Source organism: Schistocerca piceifrons, chromosome 4, assembly GCF_021461385.2.
Source record: "Schistocerca piceifrons isolate TAMUIC-IGC-003096 chromosome 4, iqSchPice1.1, whole genome shotgun sequence".
NCBI classification, from domain to species: Eukaryota; Metazoa; Arthropoda; class Insecta; order Orthoptera; family Acrididae; genus Schistocerca; species Schistocerca piceifrons.
Genome location: NC_060141.1, coordinates 704,032,936 through 704,059,206, shown reverse-complemented (window position 1 = coordinate 704,059,206; position 26,271 = coordinate 704,032,936).

Sequence of the window (26,271 nt, the reverse complement as noted above, 5' to 3'; positions counted from 1 at the left end):
GCTTTCCGCCAATTCTCTGCGCTGGCCTAAAGCTCGCTGTCTGCGCCAAAATGTTGTCTTTATAGCCAGCGGTTCGTTTGAGCAGAGGTGAAACTCACTGGGAGACAATTACGGGCTGTATTGTGGGTAACCAAACATTTCCAATTGAAACGATGCAGGAACATCTTCATTGCCCCTGCAGAATGAGGCTGAGAATTGTCTTGAAGAAGAAACCGCACGACAGTTATGTAATGTTGGTTCCATAGCTTCAGGGGAAAATTGAGCTCAGGAATGGAAAGAGCGACATAATTATACCTAGAGTCATACTAGAGACATTGCCCAACACATCTTTGCAAAGCTTTATCGGATTTTCATAGTTATTTCCATTTCGCGACGGATTGTAACTTATTTTCTGGACAGCCCTCGTATATGTATTTGGCCTGGAAGTTCTTTCTCTCTTTCTTTTTTTAGTGCTTGTGGCTTATAATGTGTAATTTCTAATTTAGTTACTGGTTTCAAACGTGTATTAAGGGTGTGGAAACTTTGTCAAAGTTGCGATTCAGGGTAAATTTTCATGTTTTTGAAGTTTTCTTTGTAATGTAGTGTAGTCAAAGAACCACAGCACGTGCTTGTAACGAACTCCCTCATATGTAAACTCTTTAAAATATAATTTCGTTGACAGAGATTTCGTAGATTTTGTTCTTATTTACGTATTCTGAATGATTTGGCTTGCAAGGAGTGGGGGTGGGGTATCGTGTAGAATTCTGATGGAGATAAAGCAGAGTGGCTTTCACTCCGTCAAGTGGGATAATGGTACACAGTGAAAGATACATACAAACTGACAATCTGTTTTACTACTTATTTTTATTAGTGTCAATTAGTTTCGAATTGAAATCATCATAATACAAATAAATATCACCACCAAAACGTGGGAGACGGGAAGATGATCAGGTGAAATAACAAGTTCAGGTAAATCAAAGGGGACCAGTGTACGAAGAATCACTATTTTACTATTTAGTTCTGTTAGCTGACATCGAATGAGAAAGTTATGGGTGAGGACGGTCGCATAGCCAAGTAGGGAATGATGACGAGTATTCATATCTGGCTGCAGTCAGGTGACCCAACTGAAGAGGATACCTCTCTTCGCAGATAACAATAACGATTAAAGTAATAGCTGTTGAGTGTTTAAACATTTATTTCATTAATCATTTAAAAACTATATAGTACTGCTACACAATGTACAATGAGGAGCCAAAGAAACTGGTACGCCTGCCTAATATCGTGTAGGGCCCCCGTGACCACGCAGACGTGCTGCAACAAGACGTGGCATGGATACGACTAAAGTCTGAAGTAGTGAGTGGTGCTGGAGGGAAATGACACCACGAATCCTACAGGGCTGTCCATAAATCGATAAGAGTACGAGGGGAGGAGACCTCTTCTGAACAGCACTTTGCAAGGCAACTAAAATATGCTCAATAATGTTCATGTCTGGAGAGTTTAGTGGCCGCCGGAAGTGTTTAAACTCAGAAGAGTGTTTCTGGAGCCACTCTCTAGCAATTATGGACGTGTGAAGTATCGCATTGTAATGCTGAAGTTGCCCAAGTCCGCCGGAATACACAACGGACATGAATAGATGCACGTGATCAGACGGGATGCTTACGTACGTATCACCTGTCAGTCATATCTAGACATATCATGAGTCCCAAATCACTACAACTGCATACGCCCCAAACCGTTACAGAGCCTCCACCAGCTTGAACAGTCCCCTGCTGACATGCAGGGTCCCTCGATTCATTAAGTTGTCTGCATACCAGTACACGTCCACCCGCCTGCCACAATCTGAAACGAGACTCGTTCGACCAGGCAACATGTTTCCAGTCATCAACATTCCAATTTCGGCGTTGACGGGCCCAGGCGAAGTGTAAAGCTCTGAGTCGTGCAGTCATCTATGATACACGAGGAGGCCGTCGGCTCCGAAGGCCCGTATCGGCAATGTTTCGTTGAATGGATCGCCCGGTGACGCTTATTGATGTCCCAGCACTGAAATCTGCAGCAATTTGCGGAAGAGTTGCAGTTCTGTCAGGTTGAACGAGTCTCTTCACTCGTCGTTGCTCTCGTTCTTGTAGGACCTTTTTCCAGCCGCAGCGATGTCGGAAATTTGATGTTTTACCACATTCCTGATATTCACGGTACACTCGTGAAATGGTCGTACGTGAACATCCACACTTCATCGCCACCTCGGAGATGCTGTGTCCCATTACTCGTGCGCCGACTATAGCACCACGTTGAAACTCACTTAAATCTTGATAACCTGTCCTTGTAGAAGCAATAAATGATCTAACAATTGCACCAGGTAGTTGTTATCCTTTATAGCCGTTGGCGACAGCACCATCGTATTCTGCATGTTTACATTTCTGTATTGAAATATGCATGTCTATACCAGTTTCTTTGGCGCTTCAGTGTAGTTCGAACATTGTTGGCCTGTTTACGCCTCTTATGTACCCTAAAATATACTCCACGGTAACGGAATTAAGCGGATCAACACTAATGGACGCTGGTGGCCGTTGTATCTGTTATGGGGAAGTGTAATTCTAATCATTTACATACCAACTGATGGCATACACTTGTACGAAATTACATTGACACCTGGCAGTGTCTTCTGGGCATTTTTTTATTTTCATTTTTATCAAGGCAGCCTATGTTTGTAACAGAATTCAGGCCCTGAATACTGGAATTATTTACGGTTATACTGAAGTGAACCTCCAGTACATTTAGAATTATATATAAATACCTTCAGCTGCTGACGGGCGTTGATATATTATCAATTGGGACAGGTGAAAATGGGTGCCCCGACCAGGACTCGAACCCGGTATCTCCTGCTTACATGGCAGACTCTCTATCCATCTGAGCCACCGAGAGCGCAGAGGATAGTGCGACTGCAGGGACTATCTCGCGCACGCCTCCCGCGAGACCCACATTCTCACCTTGTGTGCCCACACACTACATTCGTAGTGTCCCTACCCAAAGCACTCATTACTCGTGGAAGACATTCATACCAAGTGCCGTAATAGTACGGGTAATGTGTGTACATCCGCACAGGACAGACACCATATCCATATAAGTATACAGTACATTTTGTCAAAAAATCAAAATTCTGTCATACGTACTCAGCGTCACGACAAATTTAAGTGAATTACCAGATCCATTGAACTACATTACAACAGGAAGAAGGGTAAGGTTTCAACGTCACATCGACGACGTCGTCATTAGACACATGTTCAGATAGGAGGAACGATGATAAAAGAAAAAAATACCGGCGTTTGTCTTTATGAAAATCACGGCTCTCTAAACGGACGGAAAAAAATCGTTATACCAAAAAATAATAAATGTACAGTAATGAAATTTCGCGAATGCATTTGTCTGGGTAACATATTTAAGTGATTAACATTGTAAGATCGCAGGTTAGTCTAAGAGAGGGATAAGCCATTACACATGTTAAATCCTGGTACATTAATAACCAGTGTAACCGCCAGAATCTTGAACGCAAGCATGTAAATGTACCAGATGTCAGTTTTGGGAATGGGTTTTCATGGGTGTTGCACTTAATCGGCCAATACAGGGTTGGTTAGTGCTGTTTGTGGATGACGCTGGAGTTGTCCGATGACGTCCCATATGCGCTCGAATGGAGACAGATCTAGTGATCGAGCCGGCCAAGACTACATACTGACACTCTGTACAGCACCTAGGATTACAACAGTTTTGTGTGGACCAGCGGTATCCTGTTGGAAAACACCCATGGAATGCTGTTAATAAATGATAGCACTACTAGTCGCGTCACCAGATTGACATATAATTTTGGAGTGGAATAACCACGAGAGTACTCCTACTGTAATACGAACTCTATGTGTGGGTCCAATGCGTCTAGCATGCAGACAGGTTGGTGGTAGGTGCTCAACTGACCTCTTTCGAACAACATATGGCCATCACTGGCACCGAGGCTGAATCAGCTCTCGCCGGCCAGTGTGGCCGAGCGGTTCTAGGCGCTTCACTCTGGAACCGCGCGACCGCTACGGTCGCAGGTTCGAATCCTGCCTCGGGCGTGGATGTGTGTGATGTCCTTAGGTTATTTAGGTTTAAGTAGTTCTAAGTTCTAGGGGAGTGATGGCCTCAGATGTTAAGTCCCTTAGTGCTTGAAGCAATTTGAACCAATCGGCTCTCATCAGAAACCACAATAGACCTCGACCCTGGCCTCCAATGAGCTCTCGCTTGACACCACTGAAGATGGAAATGTCTGTGGTTTGAGGTCAGGCGAATGCAAGCTACAAGAGGTCTGGTTCGGAGCTGCCCTCGAAGTAACCTATTTGTAACAGTTCTTTGTGTCATTGTGGTGACAACGTCTACTCGTATTGCTGCTGCAGATGCGGTACGGTGCGGCAAAGCCGAAGACGATGTTCTTCCCTCTCGGTATTGCAAGATGGCCGTCCGGAGCTCGGTCTTCCTGAGACCGTACATTCTGGTGACCACCGCTGCCAGCAATCATGTATAGTGGCTGTATTCCTGCCAAGTCCTTCTGCAGTATCGCAGAAGGAACATCCAGCTTCTCGTTGCCCTATTACATGGCTCGTTCAAACGCAGGCGTCTGTGTTCTTGACTAACATCAATTCACAGTGGCTCCAGAAGAATTAGCCGACGCTGGCACACGATGGCAGACGCATTTTAAAACATCGCCCTGCTTTTTATACCTCCGATAAAAAATTAGATATGTCACCAAAACATCACAATACACTGACGGAAAAAAATAAGTAACTCTTACGAGCGCTACACAGCGTTTTTGTAGTACACCTGATTTGCATCATTATCGTGGCGCTATTACCTCCACCCTTGGGCGACTGGCACGAAATCCAAATAGACGTCGTCTGTTAGATGTAGAAATACGCCTAATAAAATGGTTCAAATGGTTCTGTGCACTATGGGACTTAATTTCTGAGGTAATCAGTCCCCTACGACTTAGAACTACTTAAACCTAACTAACCTTAGGACATCACACACATCCATTCCCGAGGCGGGATTCGAACCTGCGACCGTAACGGTCGCGCGGTTACACACTGTAGCGCCTAGAGCCGCTCGGCCACCCTGGCCGGCTACGACTTAAAACTTGGGTTTTACGTTGCACGACTCCTTCTTGGTGTTGCGATATTTTTTTCCACCAGTGAGGTTGTGGAGACATACCTAATTTCCCATTGAAGGTATAAAAAGCAGAGCGTTGTTTTAAAATGCGTCTGACAAATGAAATTCGCAAGACCGGATTGCCATCGTGTGGCAGGTCGGCTTATTCTTCTGCAGCCGCTGTGAGGCCCGCCTTTAGTAATTGAACAGCGACAGGTGATCGGCAGACCGCCGCTCTATTGTCCGCCGTGTATCGACCGCAAACAGACCGTGTGTTCACGTGATGGCTCGCGTTCCGCTGTGCCAATACTACTGACCGGCCGCTCGAAAATTTATTCGCTGTCACTGAAGATCGCGTACACTGGACGGAAGCAAATTGTCCAGAGGTTCGCGATCTCTTTTTCACCACACACCGAAGCCCAATGTGTCATCGTTTGATGGTCTACGGTTTTATTTATCCACAGGAAACACAGGAATTCTTGATTTAGCTCCCTTTCCAGAAACTGGGAAGGGAACATTCCTTCCCTTTATAACAGTATTTTGCCAGCCGGTGTGGTCGTGCGGATCTAGGCGCTACAGTCTGGAACCGAGCGACCGCTACGGTCGCAGGTTCGAATCCTGCCTCGGGCGTGGATGTGTGTGATGTCCTTAGGTTAGTTAGGTTTAATTAGTTCTAAGTTCTAGGCGACGGATGACCTCAGAAGTTAAATCGCATAGTGCTCAGAGCCATTTGAACCATTTATAACAGTATTTTCCTATGGCATTGCATACTATCGGGATCTCTCTGATTAACTAAACAGAAAATAAACGGTGAAATATTTCTTCATTATTGAATAAGCGAATAATCATAAACCAATGTTACTACGTAAGTATTACAGCTTTCATTGTGTTACAAGAGCTGCTAAATGTTTCACACGAGATAATGATCGCCTATTCAGTTTCTGTTGCTATCGTCATAGAGTTGTATCTCTTAGTTTCAACTTCGAAGTGGAAGAGGAAAATTATATATGTCTTTATACGAAAACGAAAGTGGAATGAAGAATAATTTTCAGCCATCAAAAGACTGGTTCAAATGGGTCTGAGCACTACGGGGCTTAACTTCCGAGGCCATCAGTCCCCTAGAACTTAGAACTACTTACACCTAACTAACCTAAAGACATTACATACATCCATGCGCGAGGCAGGATTCGAACCAGCGACCGTACGGTCACGCGGTTCCAGACTGTAGCGCCTAGAACCGCTCGGCCACACCGGCCGGCATCAAAAGACTGTTACTTCTTATTTGGTGTATAACGGACATATGTAGACTGACGATTCGTATGTCAATGACATAAATCAAATCTGAATGTCAAGGAAGAGCACTGTACATTTACTTTCTCCTTATGCTTGATTCGTTCGAACGTTAAAATATTTTATTTGCTATATTCTTAGATTTATTATTTTATTGGTGGCAATAACTGTGGTATACATTGATCAGTCAGAACACTATGACCGCCGATCCAATAACCGGTATGTCCACCTCTCGTGTGAATAACAGCGGCGACGCGACGTGGCACGGAAGCAACAGCCTTGGTGGGGCGCTGGAGGGAGCTAGAACCACATCTATGCATACAAGTCATCGAATTCCCGTAAATCCCGTCGCTGAGGAAGTCGCTGAGGAATGAAATAAATAGGAAGTGCGGGGAAGCTAAGACGAAATGACTGCAGGAAAAATGTGAAGACATCGAAAAAGATATGATTGTCGGAAGGAAAGACTCAGCATACAGGAAAGTCAAAACAACCTTTGGTGACATTAAAAGCAACGGTGGTAACATTAAGAGTGCAACGGGAATTCCACTGTTAAATGCAGAGGAGAGAGCAGATAGGTGGAAAGAATACACTGAAAGCCTATATGAGGGTGAAGATTTGTCTGATGTGATAGAAGAAGAAACAGGAGTCGATTTAGAAGAGATAGGGGATCCAGTATTAGAATCGGAATTTCAAAGAGCTTTGGAGGACTTACGGTCAAATAATGCAGAAGGGATAGATAACATTCCATCAGAATTTCTAAAATCATTGGGGGAGGTGGCAACAAAACGACTATTCACGTTGGTGTGAAGAATATGTGAGTCTGGCGGCATACCATCTGACTTTCGGAAAAGCATCATCCACACAATTCCGAAGACGGTAAGAGCTGACAAGTGCGAGAATTATCGCACAATCAGTTTAACAGCTCATGCATCGAAGCTGCTTACAAGAATAATATACAGAAGAATGGAAAAGCAAATTGAGAATGCGCTAGGTGACGATCAGTTTGGCTTTAGGAAAAGTAAAGGGACGAGAGAGGCAATTGTGACGTTACGGCTACTAATGGAAGCAAGGCTAAAGAAAAATCAAGACACTTTCATAGGATTTGTCGACCTGGAAAAAGCGTTCGACAATATAAAATGGTGCAAGCTGTTCGAGATTCTGAAAAAAGTAGGGGTAAGCTATAGGGAAAGACGTGTCATATAGAATATGTACAACAACCAAGAGGGAATAATAAGAGTGGACGATCAAGAACGAAGTGCTCGTATTAAGAAAGGTGTAAGACAAGGCTGTAGCCTTTCGCCCCTACTCTTCAATCTGTACATCGAGAAAGCAATGATGGAAATAAAAGAAAGGTTCAGGAGCGGAATTAAAATACAAGGTGAAAGGATATCAATGATAAGATTCGCTGATGACATTGCTATCCTGAGTGAAAGTGAAGAAGAATTAAATGATCTGCTGAACGGAATGAACAGTCTAATGAGTACTCAGTATGGTTTGAGAGTAAATCGGAGACAGACGAAGGAAATGAGAAGTAGTAAAAATGAGAACAGCGAGAAACTTAACATCAGGATTGATGGTCACGAAGTCAATGAAGTTAAGGAATTGTACTAACTAGGCAGTAAAATAACCAATGACGGACGGAGCAAGGAGGACATCAAAAGCAGACTCGCTATGGCAAAAAAAGGCATTTATGGCCAAGTGAAGTCTACTAATATCAAATACCGGCCTTAATTTGAGGAAGAAATTTCTGAGGATGTACGTCTGGAGTACAGCATTGTATGGTAGTGAAACATGGACTGTGGGAAAACCGGAACAGAAGAGAATCGAAGCATTTGAGATGTGGTGCTATAGACGAATGTTGAAAATTAGGTGGACTGATAAGGTAAGGAATGAGGAGGTTCTACGCAGAATCGGAGAGGAAAGGAATATGTGGAAAACACTGATAAGGAGAAGGGACAGGATGATAGGACATCTGCTAAGACATGAGGGAATGACTTCCATGGTACTAGAGGGAGCTGTAGAGGGCAAAAACTGTAGAGGAAGACAGAGATTGGAATACGTCAAGCAAATAATTGAGGACTTAGGTTGCAAGTGCTACTCTGAGATGAAGAGGTTAGCACAGGAAAGGAATTCGTGGCGGGCCGCATCAAACCAAAAAAAGATTTGGGGTGTGGGGGAGGCAGCACAATAATTGGAACTCGCCACCGTGTTCCTCTAACCACTCTGTCACACTCCTGGCCTTGTGGCATCGTGCATAATGAAGTTGATAAATGCCGCTGTCGTCGGGAAACATGATCTTGATGAATGGGTGTACGTGGCCTGCAACTAGTGTACGATACTCCTTGGCCGCCATGGTGCCTTGCACCAACTCCACTGGACCCATGGGTGCCCACGCGAATGTCCCCAGGGTATAATGCGGCTGCCGCCAGCTTGTCTCCGACCTGCAGTACGTTTGTCAACTTTCTGTTCCCCGGGAAGACGACGGATTCGCGCCTTCCTACCGGTACGATGAAGAGAGTATCAGGATTCATCAGACCATGCAACGCTTTGCCACTGCATCAACGTTCAGAGACGATAGTCTGTGCTTATTTCAGTCGTAGTTGCCGGTGTCGTGGTGTTATCGTTGACACAAGCACGGTTCGTCGTCTGTGGAGGTCCACTGTCAGGAATGTTCGGTGTACAGATACAATTGTACTCTGCCCAACATTGAAGTTGTGAGAACGGGGCGTGACTTGTGCTTGGGTAGCTCAAATGGTAGAGCACTTGCCCGCGAAAGGCAAAGGTCCCGAATTCGAGTCTCGGTCCGACACACAGTTTTAATCTTCCAGGAATTTTCATATCATCGCACACTCCGTTGGAATCTCATTATGGAAACATCCCGTAGGCTGTGGCTAAGCCATATATCTGCAACATCCTTTCTTTCAGGAGCGCTAGTTCTGCAAGGCTCGCAGGAGAGCTTCTGTTTGGAAGGTAGGAGACGAGGTACTGGCAGGAGTGAAGCTGTGAGGACGGGGCATGAGTCATGCTTGGGTAGCTCAGATGGTAGAGCACTTGCCCGCGAAAGGCAAAGGTCCCGAGTTCGAGTCTTGGTCCGACGCACAGTTTTATCTGCCAGGAAGTTTCATTGAAGTCTGATGTTTCGTCCGCCATAGATCGCCATCTGTTCTTTTTTACCAGTCTGCCGAGCCTACTGTGGTGTCACTGTGGTGTCACCGTTGTACGGACGACGTAGCTAGCGACGCACACTGACGAAGCCTCACTCATTTGCAGAGCGGGTAGTTAGAATAGCCTTCAGCTAAGTCAATGGCTACGACCTAGCGAGGCGCCATTAGCCTTACATAGCTTGTATCTGAAGAGTCTCACTTGTATCGTCAAGAGCGATGTACCAAAAGGATGGATTAAAGTTAAGTATTCCAGGAGCTACGTACTTTTCTTTATAGCATCCATTACGTATCCTGTTGCAGACCTATCTCTATTCTGCGTGAGCTTAGCGCGTGCCTTTCGGCTACTTCCGTGGCGTGGCTGTCTTGCTACGCCACAACACCTACGACTTCCGATATCAGTAATAAGGGGACGTCGCCCAACCCAATGACGTCGGGAGGTCGTTTCACCTTAGTTTCGCCACGTGTCGAAGATATTCACCTTAGAACTCCTCGAACACACGACAAATCATGCAGTTTCCGAAATGATCGTGCAGAGGGTACGAGCCATTACAATCTGCCCTCGGTGAAACTCAGATAAATCAAGCGTCTTCTCCGTTCTACATACGGATAGCAAGCTCACTGATGCTGCATGCACCTTGCATGTCTATGATTAGCAGATATTCGTCGTCAGTTGACGCAGCTATCGCGTATACACGTTTAGACTGATAGTAGATCGGTGATCATAATGATCTGGATGATCAATGTAAACTCAAGCGCCAAATACAGAGAAGTATAAACATATAGAAACTGGCGCCGCGGTCGGCAACGCTTATATAAGACAGCAAGTGTCTGGAACAGTTTTTAGATCGGTTACTGTTGCTACAACGGCAGGTTATCAAGATTTAAGTGAGTCCGAACGTGATGTCAAAGTCGGTGCACGAGCGATGGGACACAGTATCTCCGGGGTAGCGATGAAGAGTGGATTTTCATGTAGGACCATTTCACGAGTGTACCATGAATATCAGGAATCCGGTGAAACATCATACCTCCGACATCGCTGCAGCTGGTAAAAGATCCCATAAGAACGGGACCAACGACGACTGAAGAGAATCGTTCAACGTGTCAGAAGTGCAACCTTTCCGTAAACTGCTACAGATTTCAAAGCTGGACCATTAGCAAGTTTTGGCGTGCGAACCATTGTACGAAACATCGATATGGGCTTTCGGAGCCAAAGGCCTACTCGTGTCGCTTTAACTACTGCATGAAGCTAAGCTTTACGCCTCGTCTGGGCCCACCAATTGGACAGTTGAGTGTTGATGACTGGAATGATGTTGCCTCGTAGGACGAGTCTCTTTTCAAATTCTATCTAGCTGATGGACGTGTACGGGTATGGAGAGAACCTCATGAATTCATGTACGCTGCATGTTAGCAGAGGACTGTTCAGGCTGGTGGAGGCTCTGTAATGGCGTGGGACTCGTGTAGTTGGAGTGATATGGGGCCCTTAATGCATCTAGATATGACTCTGACAGGTGATATGTACATAAGCATCCTGTCTGATCACCTGCATCAATTCATGTCCAGTGTGCATTCCGACGGACTTGGGCAATTCCAGGAGGATAATGCGACACCCCACAAGTCCACAATTGCTACAGAGTGGCTCCAGGAACACTCTTCTGAGCTTAAACACTTCATCTGCCCGCGAAACACCGCAGACATGAACATTATTGAGCATGTCTGGGATGCCTTGCAACGTGCTTCTCAGAAGAGATCTACACGCCCTCATGCTCTTGCGGATTTGTGGACAGCCCTGGAGGATCCATGATGTCAGTTCCCTCCACCACTACTTCAGATACATTCCACGTCCTGTTGCGGCACTTCTGCGTGCTCTCTGTGGCCCTACACGATATTAAGCCGGTGTACCAGTTTCTTTGGTTCTTCAGTGTATATAGTTAAGGGCTACAAAATGAACCTTTTACATGAATTTGAAGTATATAAGCATTACACCTAAATTTAAATGATTTATTGAATGATCAACTTGCATTAAAAACTAACTATATTTCTACTGCATACCATCTCTTATAAAATGTGAAAATTAGTCCATTATTTTTATAAATTAGAACTATGTGTCATATTTTTTCAAATATGTTATACATAACTTCTGTGTGTGCTGAGGTCCTACTTTTTATATGTGTTTATATATATTCCTTGCCGTTAGCACAATAGCTGACATATAAATGTAATGAAACCTGTTTAAGCCGTGCACTTTAATTTTTGTGAGGAAGTGATCATCTGGAGGGGTGGTCTAAAAGGGTGATAAAGGTAAAATGTGATTCTGGACATTATCATTTAAACACAATCAATGACAACAGCTGCTACAATGAAAAACAAGCTCTTATAATATATTAATAATTGTAATATTAATATTACTACTTCTGCTACTACTGCTACTACTATTAATAAAAATATTAATAATAATAGTAATACAGTATATACGAGGGCAGTTCAATAAGTAATGCAACACATTTTTTTCTGAAACAGAGGTTGTTTTATTCAGCATTGAAATACACCAGGTTATTCCCCAATCTTTTAGCTACACAACACTATTTTTCAACGTAATCTCCATTCAATGCTACGGCCTTACGCCACCTTGAAATGAGGGCCTGTATGCCTGCACGGTACCATTCCACTGGTCGATGTCGGAGCCAACGTCGTACTGCATCAATAACTTCTTCATCATCCGCGTAGTGCCTCCCACGGATTGCGTCCTTCATTGGGCCAAACATATGGAAATCCGACGGTGCGAGATCGGGGCTGTAGGGTGCATGAGGTAGAACAGTCCACTGAAGTTTTGTGAGCTCCTCTCGGGTGCGAAGATTTGTGTGAGGTCTTGCGTTGTCATGAAGAAGGAGAAGTTCGTTCAGATTTTTGTGCCTACGAACACGCTGAAGTCGTTTCTTCAATTTCTGAAGAGTAGCACAATACACTTCAGAGTTGATCGTTTGACCATGGGGGAGGACATCGAACAGAATAACCCCTTCAGCGTCCCAGAAGACTGTAACCATGACTTTACCCGCTGAGGGTATGGCTTTAAACTTTCCATTGGTAGGGGAGTGGGTGTGGCGCCACTCCATTGATTGCCGTTTTGTTTCAGGTTCGAAGTGATGAACCCATGTTTCATCGCCTGTAACAATCTTTGACAAGAAGTTGTCACCCTCAGCCATATGACGAGCAAGCAATTCCGCACAGATGGTTCTCCTTTGCTCTTTATGGTGTTCGGTTAGACAACGAGGGACCCAGCGGGAACAAACCTTTGAATATCCCAACTGGTGAACAATTGTGACAGCACTACCAACAGAGATGTCAAGTTGAGCACTGAGTTGTTTGATGGTGATCCGTCGATCATCTCGAACGAGTGTGTTCGCACGCTCCGCCATTGCAGGAGTCACAGCTGTGCACGGCCGGCCCGCACGCGGGAGATCAGAGAGTCTTGCTTGATCTTGCGGCGATGATGACACACGCTTTTCCCAACGACTCACCGTGCTTTTGTCCACTGCCAGATCACCGTAGACATTCTGCATGCGCCTATGAATATCTGAGATGCCCTGGTTTTCCGCCAAAAGAAACTCGATCACTGCCCGTTGTTTGCAACGCACATCCGTTACAGACGCCATTTTAACAGATCCGTACAGCGCTGCCACCTGTCGGAAGTCAATGAAACTATACTAGACGAAGCGGGAATGTTTGAAAATATTCCACAAGAAATTTTCGGTTTTTTCAACCAAAATTGGCCGAGAAAAAAAAAATGTGCGCCACGTGGTACTGAGAGTGAGGTAACTGGGAAGCATGTGCTTGCGCGATCGTGGCAAACGACGGAAACGAACGCTACTCAGAAAGCTACTCGGCACGAGATGCAGTGCTTCAGGTCACACCGTTCCGTTGGTGTGGCTGCTCCACTAACCTGGCGTCCTTGTTAATATCTCATGCTGCTGCGATGTCAGTTGGTGAGCGCAGCTGACCAATGTGATTCCGCACCGCTAGAATACTGTGTACAATGGCTATATACAACAGACACTCCATCCTTCAGAGGACTCGCCGGTCTTTAGCGGGTTCGTGCTTGCCTACCACGGGGACCCTAGCCTTTGCAGCATCTTTTCCCCTCCGTGCTCCATATCTATCCTCTTGCTATTGTTCTTCCACTCCCCTGGGGAACACGTCTGGCGTGTTTTTGGGACTGTTCCGCATTGTCTGTAGGTGACATAAGAACCGTCTCATCACTGTGTTTCGTTCCATTTTCTTTTCTTCGATCACCTTTCCCTGCATTAGCATGGACACCTCTTTCTACAGATACTGAAATGTAAGAATGACTGTTTGTTCTTTTAATACATCTGGATTTTTTGGTTCCGTTTCGTAAACCCTGGAGTTGATATAACCTCGTAAGAAAAAATCTTTGCGCGTTAAATCAGGCGATATCATTGGCCATAGAATGCAACAACCACTATCTATTCACAGTTTGGGGACACGTTGTTGAGATACTCACTAACCACTCTACAATAATTGGGTTGTGCACCATCGTGCTGAAACCAGTGCCTCACAACTAACTGAAGTCGTTTAGGAGATGACCAAGATTCAGCACATTCTGTCGGAATTGCAAATACAGCCGACCAGTTAGTCTGGGAGCCAAATAAACTGGTGCGTAATGCAGTCTCACAGAACGCCGCGCCATACGTTAACTCCCCAGTGCGTTTGCATGTGATGTGGTCGAAACCAGTGCGGATTTGCAGGAGCCCAGTAATGTTGATTGTGTCTATTGACAGTGACGTCATTGGCGAAATAGCATTCATCTCCCCATGAATACTGATTTACGATTACTTTATTCACGAGATGGAAATCGTTCCCATATATATACTGATGTAGGTGTAGCTTAAAGGGATGCCATTTTCTTTCTTCCAGAATCCTTTGTACCGAAGATCTCAACATCCCACTGCAGCTAATTATAACAATATAATTATCCATATATTTTGTGAGTGTAATTAATACTGCAATTATAATGGTATTTATCTTAATAAAATATTATATTAAAGTATAGATTGTATTATTTTAATAATTTATATCAATTAATTCACACAAAATCTGCTGAGTAAACAAGTTTTTGTTACTACTGAGTTTATGATTCCAGTATGACCAAGGAGTTGGTTCTCTCTACCCTCTCCCCAACCAACCGCTCAGCAGCGTCAGCTTGACATGTCACAGGATCAATAACGCTCTAGCCAGCCTGATCTATAATAAAGTGGAGTAATTTAGCAAAATGAGTGTTGTACTGCATTCTCCACACTACCTGTGAGATCCAGAAGAACCAGATAGTCTGTGTGTATCAGAAATATTCAGAATATTGACAAGATTATGATACTGTTGTTTCCAAATAATTTGGTGAATCGTCACCCATTGTTTCACTGTACACTCTCCTCCTGATTTATCACAATGCAGATGTATTACTAGTCTGTCATGAAAAAATTCAGTCTCACAGGTTCATTTTAGATTTGTGTCCTCCAATAGGAAGTGAAGAAGATATATCTCGCGTAAACGAGATACGGTGGCAAGAGTTTATTTGGCAAAACATCCTTCTTGCTGCCATGGCGATTATCTTCCATGTGGTACCTCACCAATGAGGAGGTAATTCAGAAAAGATGGAATGATCATGTGGTCGTTATTACAATTTCAAATTTAGCGCTGAAAGAGAATCAGTGCAAAAGTAGAAAACAATTGTATGGGGAATGGAGTGATTGTGTCTTTCAACTTTTTATTATGTCATCCTGGTTTTTGTGGATTTTATGTCATCTTGTACTCTTCTTATCGTGGCCTATCATCTGCATACTGAGTATATACAGAATCTTCGAAAAAAGTTACTAAATTGTTAGAGCAATTGAGAACGGCTTCCCGTATTTCATTCTATGTACACTCATGCTCATAAATTAAGGATAGTGCTGATACATGGTAAAACAACACTCTGGTGTGCGATCTGCATGTTTACATCACCTTGGAGTACGACCATGCGATGCATTTGACCTGCGGTCGTCGCACGGTGGCGCTGGCAGCAGTCCACATACACAGAGGTTTGTTGGTGCATGTCAGAGTACGGTGCAGCGAGTGAGTGTGCAGACGTTTTCAGACGTGCTAATGGTGACTGTGTGTTGAAAATGGCTCAAAGAACACATAATGAAGACGTTATGAAGGGTAGAATACTAGGGCGACTGGAGGCTGGTCAAACACTCAAGTCGTAGCATGGGCCCTATGTGTGCCACAAAGTTTGATCTCACGATTATGGCAACGTTTTCAGCAGACAGGAAACGTATCCAGGCGCTACAGTACGAGACGTCCACAGTGAACAACACCACAAGAAGACCGATATCTCACCATCAGTGCCAGCAAACATCCACGGTATTTGCAGGTAGCCTTGCTCGCAGCCACTGGAACAGTTGTCTGCAGACGCACAGTCTACAGACGACTGAACAGACGTGGTTTATTCACCCGGAGACCTGCCAGGTGCATTCCACTGAACCCTGATCACAGGAGAGCCCTAAAGCCTGGTGTCAAGAACGTAGTACATGGTCATTGGAATAGTGGTCCCAGGTTATGTTCCCGGACGAGTCCAGGTATATTCTAGACAGTGATTGTCTCCGGGTTTTCATCTGGCGTGAACGAGGAACCAGCTACCAAACCCTTAATGTCTTTGAAAGGGACCTGTATGGAGTTCATGGTTTGATGGTGTGGGGTGGGATTATGATTGGTGCACGTACACCCCTGCACGTCTTTGACAGAGGAACTGTAACAGGTCAGGTGTATCGGGATGTCATTTTGCACCAGTATGCCCACCTTTTCTGCGGTGCAACGGGTCCCATCTTCCTCCTGATGGATGATAACGCACGGCCCCACCGAGCTGCCACCGTGGAGGAGTACCTTGAAACAGAAGATCTCAGGCGAATGGAGTGGCTTGCCTGTTCTCCAGACCTAAACCCCATCGAGCACGTCTGGGATGCTCTCGGTCGACGTATCGCTGCACGTCTTCAAACCCTTAGGACACTTCAGGGAGCTCCGACAGGCACTGGTGCAAGAATGGGAGGCTATACCCAAGCAGCTGCTGGACCACCTGATCCAGAGTATGCCAACCCGTTGTGCGGCTTGTGTACGTGTGCATGGTGATAAAATCCCATATCGATGTCGGGGCACACGCGCAGGAAACAGTGGCGTTTTGTAGCACATGTGTTTCGGGACGGTTTTCTCAACTTATAACCAATACCGTGGACCCACAGATCTTTGTCGTGTGTGTTCCTAATGTGCCTATGCTATTAGCGCCAGTTTTGTGTAATGCCACGTTCTGTGGCACCACATTCTACGATTACCCTTAATTTATGAACATGACTGTAGTTTGTCGCTACACAGTCCGCTGTGCTGTTCATGAAATTCGTAGAAATAGCTAGGATGAGTCCACCTGAGCAATTAGAAAAGTTAGCAGCTAGAGCTGAACGGTGAAAGTGTTTTTGTTCTAAAAAACCTTGCAGTGTTCCTTATCTGTTCCACCCACGTTGTGCGTTGCCGGAATTAGACCTTAACTTACTCGCGTGCGCAGGGCACAATCGCTAGAGTTGCGACGACTTTAGCGGTAGCTGCCACAGCTGAAGTCTGCAGGAGCGAGTTAAATGCTTTCTTTATGCGGCCGTCGCCGTTATGCGTTTTAATCTCCGGTCGGGTAGCAGGTCTGTTCGTTATTTCGCGGCGTTCCTCATGAAATATTCGGTGCCTATGGGGTTACGCTCTCCGAAACACGAAGTTTACCTTGTCGCGTTAAATGCTGCGCATACCCTGTTACTTCCACTCCCAGGGGAATTTTAAACGATCCCGTGAATGCAGGCATACTGTACTAACAGATGAAGTTACGTAAATGGAAATTCTATATGGTAGTTACCACAAATCTATACTGTACGGTGTATGTAAGATTTTATTAATGACTCTTGCACCTAATGTTCCACTGTTCGTGGAGACAAGGCATCGAATCCGAAGATCAATGCCTGCCGATAGAATATAGATAGCTACAACCTGATCGCTATCGCACGAGTGTTTGTGAGTACTTACAACAACGAACAAAATGAAAAACATGCTTAAATTAAAATCTCACTGCTCTTAGTCGTAAATTTGAAGGTCGTAATTTAGTTTAAATAAATTTACATTATAGAATAACATTACTGGCAGATCCAATATGAGCAAAAATTTAAATTTAGTAAATGACTTTAATGACTTTAAGATCACGCGAATGTCGTGTGGCAAAGACAAAGAAGCATCTTTTTAAAATGCACATGCGCTAGCTTACATGTAAAAGACAAGTGTACCATGAACACAAAAACGTTAATCTGGAATGCAATGAAGTTACTTTCAAAAACGAGCACCAATAGTAATACATGACTAACAACACTTTAGGGAAAAGTGTACCGTGTTACATAACTCACGATAATGGTGTCTGTTTGACAATACAATTAATCTTGAGAAAAACTGGTTATTGTTCTTTGATAATTACTTCCTATGTGAATGCTTTTCACACAGATGCAGTAAGAAGTTTAATTTATTACAACAACTGTTTTTCAGCAGTAATGTTACGTAGACATATGCACAAGGTATCATTTGTAAAATACAACGTAACATTCCAAAGCTACTTTGACGGGATAAAAGCCAGCAGGCTTTCGTCACAGAACATGAATTTCACTTTAAATCTCCTTTAATTTGAATTTATTGTCTGCAGTAGTAATACAATACTAACTGAAAAACTATAGTTACTACTGCCTTCTATCACAATAATCACTCTATTGAAAAGGCACTGTCACTGAAATTGTATTTTTTTGACTGTTTCTTTTCACTTGTGACTTCCGCGGGATTAATTGTGAAAGGACAGGCACCAGGTGATGCTTAACGACTCGGCACAACTAGTTTGTTCTTAGACTAAACACATTACAATGTTTTAAGACGCTGTCATGGCTGTTACACGACTGCAAAATACTGGCTTGGTCTTTCTGTGCAGTGATTTGCTTGTGGTGCAAAGTAGTGCTTATTATGAGACCTGTTAATGGAAAAGGCTCCTTGATTATTGAGCAGCCTTAATAAATTGGGGCCACATTCTTCAATCCTTCCAAAATCATCTTGCGACCATACACTGTGTGCAAATACTTGATCGCCCACTTAGAATTTGCTTTGCTACATGTTACTAAAACATTTTCGACTCAAAAGATTATGATATTTGTGCGTCAACACATACGTCTGTACCACGCCGTCGTTGTTTCGCAACTCAACTACTCTGCCTTCACGTCTACGATTGTACGCACTCGCGCCAAAAGTGTTATTGTTACACGAAAGATATACTTTCTCCTTTACACAAAAACAACGTCCGTGACGTGGTCAGCGTGTTTAGTACAATGATTTGACATAAATCATTCTTCCTATCCTATCAACATACATTACATGAACATAATGACTATTTACTGACAAACTTGTTTAATACATGAATCTACAAAATCTGTTGTAAACTCAAGTGGCAGTGGGTTGTAGATCTCCATCCTGAAACTGTTAAAACATAATCCGATTGATCTTGTACAAGCACCCTATACATTAAACTCTTTTGAGATTCGCAGTAGGAATTCTTGACTAGAAGCGATGTGTATCAGTTTTTAAGTGTCTTCCAGTTCTATGATTTATTTATAGGAGGCTGAACTGTGAAGGACATCCGACCCTCAGCGACATACACACACGCGGTAATACCGTAGCAGAGCTTACAAAGGGCTTTGTGTGCTTTTTATGTAAATACTTCGTAGAGCTGTTCATGACACATCGTTGTTGTGGTCTCTGTCCAACGACTGATCTGATGCAGCTTTGCACGATAGTCAATTTTGTCAGGATCATCATCTCTGCCGTATTATTACAACTTACATTCACTAGAAACTGTCTATTGTAGTCAAGGCAAAGCTTTCCCCTGCACTTTTTCTTGGTATACTCCTTTTATCGAGTTAACTGTTACTATTTCTTGGCATCTCAGAAAACGTCCCGTAAACCTACTCTGCGAAATGCCACCCCTAAGCTTCATCAACTTGAATCTCGTTTCACTGTCATTACACTGCTTGAATTCATGAGAAGGATCTACTGATTAAGAAATTAAATACTTTGTCTATGTAAATCACAAAGTTATTACACTAGTGTGTGTAGACTGGTTAACAGAAAACATTACATTTCGTTACGCACAGTTCAAGGATCTCGGAGGCCATCTGATAAGAATATGTATGATAATAATAAGCCAACTCCTGATTCTTTAAATGCAATGGAATCAATTACAGTGATTGCTTGATCGGGAAAAAGAGAGAATTACAGGTACACTGCGGCTTTGAATTCAGTTATGGTGAGACTGTGTGTTTATTTGGGTCTAGTAACATCCTACAATTATTGCGACCTAATCCATTGAAGCAGCTGTACAACCTTACCATAACTGTAGCAGATGAGATGAGTGAACGCAAATGCGTAGGAGGAGCTCACCAGATCTCTGTTCGCTACCAGTCTAGTGGCAAATGTTGAATGCCGGACACTTGCCACGCCGGACGTTTGCCACACTTGCCCCTTCGCCAGGTAGCGATCCCTCAGGTAAGGGACGCCCTTCCTCGTACTACTTCTGTCCGCTTTCAAACAGCCGTCTCCACATCTTACACGATACAATCAGCACGTAAGGGAACTTCTTCTTCGACATCTTGACCAAATACAGAGCTTCTTTTCCGAAATAGAAATATTTATAACTTTTGGGAAACGAAAGCAATACCGACGATTATGTCAGTATGTAATTAGTTCTGCCCAGTAGAAATACAGATCCCTCTGTCTGCACGGTAGCTTCCTTTCACGCTTACTGATTGTGATAGAAACAGTCCATCGCCATGGGAGCAATAAGAAAGGAACGATGTAAACAGAATGCGAATGTACGCTAATCATTTCCTTTTGACCACTGCATTTGTGCCTACTTTAAATACAACTGCATGCCCAAAAGACAATAAGGAAAGAAGAAGTGGGTATGTGAATGTTTGAAAAGATGAAAGACATACTTCATATTAATTTACTCTCTAAAATGCGATATCCCTTGCGGCGCAACATTAGTTAATAAAGTGTAGCGGGACAATGTTCAAAACATGACTGAAGATACGTTCACTAAATAGAGATAAGAACATCTATGATTGACATGTCATCTAAAGCAGACGTACAATTTTAAAATGTTACAAATAAGGAAATGAAGTAATACAGAATGCTATGCTTGCAACATACGTTGTTGTTCTACATTGTTTAGCTCTGGTATTTACAGGGTCACGGAGAAAGCAGATTAGGTTTTGGAGGGAAAAGCCGTAATTTTAATGATCTGCACTACAACAGAAACAAGAAGCACAACTTAAGGAAATATAATGTAATGTGGGCTCCAGCTCATAAGCGACATTGAAGCAGATAGTTCCTGTGACTTTGTATGGGCAGAGCTTATATTCGACAACCGGAATAAATTAATAACTGGCTCCTTTTACCGATCCCAGGTCTCAGATGAAACACTTTCTGAACAGTTCACGGAAAACTTGAGTCTCATCACAAATAGGTACCCTACTCATACAATTATAGTTGGTAGTGACGTCAACCTACCTTCCGTATGTTGACAATAATAGATTTTCAGACCCTATTGTAGATAGAAAACAACTTCTGTAATTCTTCTAAATGCTTTTTTTAACACACTTGACCTCTTAGCCACTAATAATCCTGAGCATCACGACGGATATAGGGATCAGTGAACACACAGTCGTAGCGAGGCTCAATTCTGTAACAAAGAAATTCACCAAAACTGAATGCGAAATGCATCTATTTATAAAAGCAGCTAAAAATTCGTTTGACGTCTTTCTAAGAGAAAGTCTCCAATCCTTCCAAACCATGTAAGTGAAGACCATATGTGGCTTAAGTTCAAGGAAATAGTATCGACAGCACTCGAGAGATTCATACCAAATAAATTAATAAGAGACGGATATGATCCCACATGGTACACAAAACACGACAGAAACCTGCTGCAGGAACACCGAAAAAGGCAAGTATAATTTAGACGAACGCAAAATCTCCAAGACTGGCGAAGTTTTACCGAGGCTCGAAATTTGGTGCGGATTTCAATGCGAGATGCATTTAATAGTTTCCACAACGAATCTCTCTCTAGAAATGTGGCGGAAAATCCAAAGAGAATTCTGAGTCTACGTTAAGTAAAGCAGCGGAAAGGTTCAGTAAGCGATGAGGAGGAGGAGGAGGAGGGGGAGAAAAGCGACCCAACCCTTCGGGGCAGGTAAAATCGTGGCAAATGTCCGGCGTGGCAAATGTCCGCACACCGTAAATGTTACCTTCCCCTCTCTCCATCTCAAGTTCGCGACCGTCAGCGCAACCTGCGTGTGAAGTGACATGAAGTCTGTAGTAAAGTGAAGACGGTGCACTCCCAGCGTCTGTTCTATGCGCTAAACGCTTTCCCAGAGAAAAGAGATTTTTCTTAGCTTTCACCAATAGTATTTGTCGTGCTGCTAAGAAAGAGAAATCTTATACGAGGCTTATTCGGAAAGAAAGGTCCGATCGATCATAAAATGGAAACCACTGTGAAGATAAAAATTGTTTTATTTGCCACACTTAGCTACATCTTCCAGCTACTTCTCTACATAGTCGCCGCTTCGATTTAGATATTTGTCGCAGCGTTGTACCAGCTTTTCAATACCCTCGTCATAGAAGGCAGCCACCTGTGCTTTTTGCCAAATATCTACGCTGGTCTACAGCGTGTTGTCTGTGCCAGAAAGTTGTCTTTGTTGTGACTTGGCAAGACAGCCAAGTCACAATGAGAGGAAGCCGAAATGCACGCGTTTAATTACACGCTGACTGGCGCGAGGTCTGGAACAGTTAAGGGAATTAATAGTAGCAAAGAAAGTACGTAGTTGATATAATACTTAACCTTAATCCACAATTGGTGTACATCGCTCTTGACGATACATGTTATAATGTCAATATCAAATGCTATGGCGCCTTGCTAGGTCGTAGCAAATGACGTAGCTGAAAGATGCTAACTATCGTCTCGGCAAATGAGAGCGTAATTGTCAGTGATCCATCTCTGGCTAAGTCGGCTGTACAACTGGGGCGAGTGCTAGTAAGTCTCTCTAGACCTGCCGTGTGGCGGCGCTCGGTCTGCAATTACTGACAGTGGCGACACGCGGGTCCGGCGTATACTAATGGACCGCGGCCGATTTAAAGGCTACCACCTAGCAAGTGTGGTGTCTGACGGTGACACCACAGTCTTCATAGCCAGCGGTTCATGTGAGCAGAGGTGCAACTCACGGAGGGTCAATTACGGGCTCTATTATGGATTATCAACCCTTTCCACCGAAAACGCTGCAAGAGCATCTTCATTGCCCCTGCAGAGTGCGGCCGAGAATTGTCATGCAGAAGCAAACGCTTGACAGCGATGTTTTGTAGTCTGCATGAATCAGGCGAAATACTAGAAGCATTGTCCAACGCATCTGTGCAAAACTTCATCAGATTTTGACTGTGGTACCCATTTTACAGGAAAGTGGTTCATGTTGCGCACACAGTGCACCCGTGGCAAAGCAGGTTGACACCATCATCCTGATTTTTTTCTTTATTTTCCACTCCTATTTTGCTGATCATGCAAGGGTAAGGCCATGGTTAGTCATTGGGTATCGTGCAATCCTCGGTGCCAGTGTCATAATTTAAGTTAGTCATACAGAGTACCACTTCCTATCAACGTGGCGTGCTCCTGAGGCTGGGCTTCGATGTTGTCACCTGGACCAGGTGCGGCGTCTGCGTTCCTGTTGCATGTCAGAGTCGTCATACGAGTAGCCGACTTGACATAAAAACAATCACATGGCGTGTAAGGTTAGGTGGGTTTTGTTTCTGTTTAGTATGCAGATTGGTTTCCCTGTTGTTGCTGGTTGGGCGGCAGTGCACGCTCAGCTGGTGGTAGTAGACAGCTTTGCTGAGATGCAGCGTTTCCCTGATGTTTTGAGTTGTCTGGTTTTCAGCTTGCCATTGGTGGTTAATGTTCCCTAGTGAATTATGTTCTTGGGCGCTTATGTTTCCACCTATGGTTGTGAGGTATAAACTTGCATTTAATGTTATGCAGTTATTGGATCGTAGTTCAAGTTGCATGCGGGCTCATGCAGACATTCTGGCCTCCTTGTAGTTCATACTGGTTTTATCCCGCCCTTGTAGTAGTTTCAGAACTATGAACTCTTCAGATAGTGCTTCATTAAAGCTGGAGATGTATCTGAAAGTGAGGCATCAGCCATTGCACACGTGTATTCTGTATACTGATGTGTGTTGGACATCTACTATGATATTGCTATATATTAATTGATTTAGAGATCCACTTCAATTGTACTAATTATAATCATCATCATCATTTCCTTGGGCTTTGTCAACTTAAACGTAGGGTCGGCCCTGTTACTATGGATTTAGCAGTGTTAGTATCAGAAGGTGGCCGGATGCCTTTCCTGTCGCCACCCCTCCCCCCCTCCAGGACGGAATGAGTGTACCCCAGCTGTCAGCGTCTAGTGGAAGCCATGAAATAGTGCGAACATTAGCAAATGTCTGCGAGGCGTGTAACAGAGGCGGGACATGGGGACCAGCCTAGTATGCACCTAGTGATATGTGGAAAACCGCCTAAAAACCACAACCAGGCTGGCCGGCACACCGCCCCTTGTCGTTAAACTGCTGGGCGGATTCGATCTGGGGCTAGTGCGCCTACCCGAGTCCAGAAAGCAGCTCATTAGCGCTGTCGGATAACCTGCCAGGTAATTGTACTAATTTTAATAAAAATAATATAAATAATTACTACATCTGAAGCGAATATCTCTAAATCAATTGTCATGTGTATCAGTTGTGAATGACCTACGTACCAAATCTTGTACTAAATATTAACTTTATCAAGAGTGTTGCTGATATTCTGACTTTCCCTCTGCCGTTCCAGAGGTCGTAATTACACATATTATGCAGAATTAATTTCATATCTTAAATTTCAGCATCCAAGACAAATTTCACCGCAAGCGGTGACTACAAGTCGCGGATCAGAACTACAAAGACATTTCGTTGGGCTAAATACAACCGTGGGCAGGCTAATCGTATTAATTCAGCCCATGTCCATGTTCAGTAAAATGGAGCTTAAGCACATCGTGTATAACCTTCCCGATTAGTAAAGGTAGCGTCTAATTTCAGTAAGATAAAACGTAAACAGAAGTAATTTAAGTTACAATTTCTTAACAACTAATTTTATACTAGATATTAAAATTTTTGTTTTACTCGTGTTTCGGAAACATTATCGAAGTTTTAGTACGCGGGGAAATGTAAAAATTCACAATTTTTTTCTGAGAAACTTTCGTTGGAACTGCCAGTCGGCATTTTACATTCTCTTTACCTAGGCCATGGCCACTTTGCTGCCTAAATAACAAAACCCATGAACTATTTTTAGTGTTGTCTCATTTAATTTGCCTGTATACCTATACCGTCTTGCCCATTTTATTGTGTCTTTCCAAGACATTCAGCTGAACTTCCATATCCCTTGACTTCTCAGACAGAGATATCAGTATTTAAGGGAGGTACCGATATCGGCCACAACTGGGCAGTGAAACAATTCAATGGCGAATGCTGAAAATTTTTGCTGATCCGGACCTCGAACCCGGATTTCCCGCTTCTCGAAGCCCAATTGCGGCTGACGTCGGTACATCCTTCTAAATAGTTGTATTTACGACCGCTGTATCAAAAAGAGTGGTATCTGTACTGTCGGACATGTAATACATGTATTGTACCTAGTATTCTCAGATAGAATTATAGTCATCAGCAAACCTCAAATTATTTCATTTCTTCTCTCTGAACATGGATTCCGTTTTCCTCACTGACCTTACTGATTGCTCTATAATTTCTGATTCCATGACAGTAGTTCAGGCAAGTTTCCTGTTCCTATATGAGAAACAGTACTAAGATCTCAGTACCAAACAGTATGGGAGTTCATAAGTCTTCGTTAAAATTCTTTGTAAGGTCCTGAATATAATAGGTTCACGAGATTCGCCCGCTACACTGTCACATTACTTCAGTATGTCACGAAGCCAAGTTGAGGCGTGAGTGAACCATATCTGAACTTTGTTCTTATGGAGGGTTCCAAAATCCTACTTAGAATTTCATGAGTGATATAATTCTTAGTAACGAAACAACACTGACACACCTATGTGTTGGTCTGTGCAGTGATTCATTTTAGAGGAACTGAACTTTAAAGTTAAACTTGAGTTTTCAGACTAACTGCATTTGTTAGTGGCGAAATCTCTTCTTTACTGCTCTGTAGCAATTCTTTCTATGTATGGTCCAAATTTCATGGAACTGTAATACTTAGCAGTGACATTTCATGCGAAAGTTACTTTTGCTCTACAGTTTTGCACTCCTGGGTACTTTTGCCTTTACCTTACAGTTATTATTACTAATTTACTTTCATGTGAATGTGTTATGAAACCTGTCATTCATTGTATGACTGCATGATTTCTATTTCAAAATGTGATTAACATACAGAATCCTTTCGTATTAGTGTGTAACGGGAGAGTGGGATAGTGGTGAGATGAAAGAG